General features: G+C 42.7%; 1 protein-coding gene and 1 long non-coding RNA gene across 4 annotated transcripts in view; both read left to right on the top strand.

The window, feature by feature from the left end:
- The window catches only part of LOC116687511 (uncharacterized), a 42232-nt gene extending 41751 nt beyond the window's left edge, over positions 1–481 (top strand). Inside the window, exon 4 of the long non-coding RNA XR_004331561.1 lies at positions 406–481. This is a non-coding gene — a long non-coding RNA (uncharacterized LOC116687511). The remainder of the gene's footprint in view (positions 1–405) is intronic.
- The window catches only part of tmeff2a (transmembrane protein with EGF-like and two follistatin-like domains 2a), a gene marked incomplete at its 3' end in the record, with an annotated part of 180747 nt that overhangs the window by 86794 nt on the left and 89034 nt on the right, over positions 1–4919 (top strand).

Raw genomic sequence — 4919 nt, 5'->3', positions numbered from 1 at the left:
TATGGTGTTCCTAATAATCCTATAGGTGAGTGTATAGTGTCACTGCAGCTGCAAACGATAACATATTGACGCTACAAAGTATTTAAATGTATTTTAGTCGGACAATATAAATGAATTGAAGGGGAGGAATACGTGGAAAAGGGGAGAGACAGACCGTGGCGGGGAGACGTTAGCCATTTGGCCAGCTTTGCTTGCTTGTACTACTCCGAGCAGCTAGCTTGTTAGCTCAGCCAGTTCTGAGCTCTGAGCAGTGTTTTGGAAAAGACTGTGGAATTTCAGTTCTTTATCATTGTCATTGGTCACGTGCACCTTCAAACAGAGGACAGAAATATTTACCTGCAACACACAAGTGACAGAGAAGCAGTGGCAGCAAAAACTCTCCTGTCCTGTTAGTAGTGTCCTGAGGACTGTCTCGGGACAGTCAGACACTGTCCTGTACGCTTTCCTGTGACTCTAGCACACTGTCCTGTGACTTCGTGACTGTCCTCTACACTGTCTTGGGACTCCAAGACACTGTCCTGTGACTCTGTGACTGTCGAGGAACAGTCAGACACTGTCCTGTACTGTGTCCTGTGACTCCATAACTGTACTCTGTCCTGTCACTCCCATATCAATAAATGTTTTTTGCCAATCACACACACACACATACATATATATATATATATATAGAGTCGGTTCTAGCTCGGGAGCTAATAACCATCACTCTCTCACTCGCTCTACCATCCATTCCCCCTGCACACACACACACCGGCCCTGCTATTCTCTTAAAAGAGATCAACACATACACCAGTGCACAAGTATAAATGTCAGGCCACTTACATACGCTATGGCGATAGCTCAGAAGCATAAATCACACTTTACACCAACATTTCACCTCCAGTGATTGTGACTAGCAAAGTGTGAGTGCGAAGTTGAAATCTAAAAGTCCTGTTAATTTATTCTTTATAATCTCTGATAGACAAGAGGAGTTTGTTCCAGGTGGAGAAGGAGGGCGCTGGTTTCTTGTTTTCTTTTTCAAGGTTAACTTCACAGATGCAGAAACAGTGTCAGATTTGCTCTCCGCTCCATACCCCTCTGTGGCTTTAGATACTCTCAGATGTTTCAAAGGAACAATTTGAGGCCATGTAAAAAAAATCTTGCATACCACCTTAGCTCTCAACTGGGATCAGTGGATTCCATCCTCTTGAAACAATTTTCTGTGCCCCCAGAAAATGTCAAAGTTGTCATTGAAATTCATTCTATATGCCACACATGCTGATGAAGGGACAGCAGTGTAGCGAAGCATTTCATGCCCCTGTTTTATGTTGGGGTGGTGCCTGAGTCGTTGCACTGAAAGGTTCCCAAGAGTGTCCTTCACCGGAATGAAATCCCTTTTCAGCAGTTCTTAGGCTACTCAACAAGCCCACATGCACAATCCTTCTCTGGAGATATGTAAAAGTAAAGGTTGTTGAGTTTGCCTTGTACTACATTGTTCAACTGTTGGTTCCTTTGTTGGCTTTATGTCATCCTTATTTTTGTTGTCTCCCACTGTTTGATACGTCAAACAAGTTATGGGGGAGTGGATGTGACTAGAAAACTAGCACTTGACCAACACAACATTTTTTAAGCCAATAATGATATAATGATATGTGACAATAACAACAGTTTGTCATCTATTACTAATTTATGGATGAAGCCCCATTAATTTGGTTGTTTTGTTCCTGAGTTATAACCAAGAGGAAGTTGTAGAGGGAAATTGTCAAAAACATACTAAAAACAAACATGTAGTTTACATAAAACGGTATGTTCAATGAACCCTTGTTTTGTTTTGTAAACTTCACTGGAAATTAAATTTGTATCACTAACTATAAACAACAAACATTTTCCTCAGATATGTGTTTCCATGTTGGTAAAAAAAATTGATAAATGAACCTAATTTAGCATTTTTAAGGTATTCGTATCAGCATCCATGGTAATGTTTGGGCCCTGATTATGTTGCAGGTTGGCAGCTGTGGATGGTAGGCTGAGTGTGACCTTGTATGAACTAACACTCTGTAGTGAGGGGACTATTGTGGGGAGGTGGAGCACACTGTGCTCTCTAACATGGCGCTTGTAGAAAGATGTTAAAGCATAGTCTTTGATTTATTTGACAGGGTGACAGGGAATTCTTTAGATAGGGATTCAGCAAGGACTGTGGACAGGTTTTAAGTAGTAGGCCTGTCATTTAGAAAGCGGGTCCTGGTCCTGGTTCTGGGCTGAATGCCTCCACTGGGAGTGGGGGCATTCAGCCTAGATGCAAGTCCATATCAGTAGGCTGTCCCGGGACTAGGAGTCGCTGACAGAAAGGCCGCCACGTTAATCCCATTTCAGTTAAGGTCTTCTCACGGAATAGCATCTGCCCCATTGCCTACATGTGCAACAGTCACTTGCTGTGCTAGAGCAGCACTCTAAATTTGTTCAACTGAGCCAGCTTGTGATACAGTCTCTGATGATACTCGTGCAGCTGCTGTCTAAATGCAATGTGACAGGGAAATCTGTAGACCTTGTGTTTGTGGACAGCGTGAGAGTATCTTTTCAAGAATGGGAATTGCCTGTATTCTCTTGAATGATGACAATAATAAATAACAGGAAAACTTAAGACAGTTTGTCATAACTGAAGCTTACTTACAGTGGCATAAAGCTTCACTTGATCAGTCAAGAGCCATATATAGAGAAGAAAATGTACAGCAGAAAGCCTAGTTCTTCTTCTTGGGTGCTGCGGCTCACTTTCCCTGTAATTAGCATGTAGCTCAGGAAAAGATATGGATTCTCCATAAGGGGCAGCCGTTTGTACAATTTACTAACCAGTACAACATGGCAAACTGTGCCTTTAGAAAAAGAAAGTAGAAGCAGCATTGCGACTCTGGATTTACTAGTTTTATTCTGGGCCCAATTCATGCTAACTTGAACCAGGGCAGTTTTGGTGCTGGGTTCACAATGCAGTGAGGGTCCACTGTGGTGATCAAGAGTAGAGATTTCTACCGGTGTTGTGGAGGTTGTCTGGTTTATTGTTGTTGTATTGACAAGTGAAGGTAAGTGTGATCCTGGGATTAAATGACAGTTAGATCAAATGACTGCAGTCCTCTCATACAGGATGCTTACACAAACACTCAGCACCCAAAGTTAGCTCATCTGCAATATGGTATCCTGAGCCTCTACATTGACAAATATTGCTTCAGGCAACCCAGGCACTTGGGAAAGTTGTATCCTTGGGTGCCTCCCTTTAAAGGTATTTAAAGTTCTAGTAACCTGCATCAGACCCTTGGGGCAGACCTAGGCCATGCTGCAGGGAGCATCAGCCTGCAGGGACTCCCAGCTGAGAAGGAAGTACTTTTGTAATCTCTCAAGAGGGGCTTAGAAAGGTATTGCTGCAAATACCCACCTTGTTGCCATCTGCGTCACCTAATAAATAATGTAGTGTGTTTTAACACATTGTTACTCAATTTACAAATGTGTCCCCCTTTAAAACCGTGCCCCACTCGGTCTGTCTCTCTGTTCTGTTGCTACAGTATTTGGTTCCACCACGATGTTGACTGGGACTGTGGCTCATTTCAGATACGGGTGTAAGAGAAATGTAACTATCAACTTTAATGTAATGGCTGCACATACTACATGTTCTTCTGTTTATCAATACAAATATATTGTTAGGTATTAGTGCAAGCACAGTTGTCACAGTGAATCCAAGGCAGTTAAGTAAGGCTTAAGTAAGGCTGGCAAAATGAGCTAAGTTGGACTTAGTTGGACCATTTTGGTGGTCCAAATGCTGCTGTCAGGGTTAGCTGCATATTTATTACATTTATCAATGGTTTCACACTGGTGATTGTTTTTCAATATATCAAGCTTTGTACGTTAACGTCTTAACTAATAGTTCTGATTTTTCCTTTGTATCTAAGAATTTCAAGCAAATTAATCATGTAAGATGCATTTTTAAATATAAACAAGAGCATTGTTTGAGAGAACAGTGACGAAAATAGCTATAAAACCATGTTATATCCATGGTGACAAGTCTTAAACTATGTATTCCTTTCTGTGTTTAATTTCAAATCCAATAATTGTGCAATTTTGTACGATGGATATTGCTAAGTTGCAGTCCACACATACCTCAGTGTAACTTCTATCTGCAGAATTTGCAAATATCTGACTAATTGTTGCTTGGAATGATGATCATCTTTTGCATATGTGGCGGTTGCACGGTTTGGGGTGGAGTGGAGCTCCATGGGACGAACGAGTCATTTGTTTTCTCGCATATTGATATTATTATTGATTAAGTATTCATATTATTATCCCGTCATGTTTGCTCTCGCTGCCTTTTGCAGAGCTCTGCCTCCCAAATTGGCATGCTCCTTCCCTTCCATACATAGTCACGCACTGATGCGTGCACTCGCCTTCACTTTGCATCTCTCGTCTCGTTTGTAGCCCACTCGTGCAGTTTCAGTTGTGCGTGTCCCTTCCTACTCTCCCACATTGTTCTGCTCATTCGTTCCTGTCGTTGCTATTGTCCTGTCATCCTTCCGCCTCCATCACTTTTTCACCTTTCAATCTCATCCTTCTTGCCTCCTCTACTCCCTCACCCTGCTGGCCTCCCTGCATCGCCTTTCCTCTGTCTCTTACACCTCCCTCCTTTTCCTCACATCCTCCTCTCCAAACCGGCTTTTTTCACTCTGCATTACCCCTACTCCTCTGCCTCCCCTCCTCCTCCCACCACCTGTCTTTGTTCCACCCTTGTCAGCCGGCAGTTATATTGGACGCTCTGTGAAGTCAGCGTTGGGAGCTGCTAGAGAGGCACCGAATGAGTGAATGCCTTTTTTACAAAGTGTTCAGACGGTGGAATGCGGCGGTTGCTTTGTGTTAGTGTGTGTGTGTCTCTGCTTGTGTGTGTGTGTGTGTGTGTGTGTGTGTGT

The sequence above is a fragment of the Etheostoma spectabile genome, chromosome 4, assembly GCF_008692095.1.
Source record: "Etheostoma spectabile isolate EspeVRDwgs_2016 chromosome 4, UIUC_Espe_1.0, whole genome shotgun sequence".
In the NCBI taxonomy this organism is placed as follows: Eukaryota; Metazoa; Chordata; class Actinopteri; order Perciformes; family Percidae; genus Etheostoma; species Etheostoma spectabile.
The sequence above is the reverse complement of the archived record's forward strand: the minus strand, read 5'-3'. Positions and strand labels throughout refer to the sequence as shown.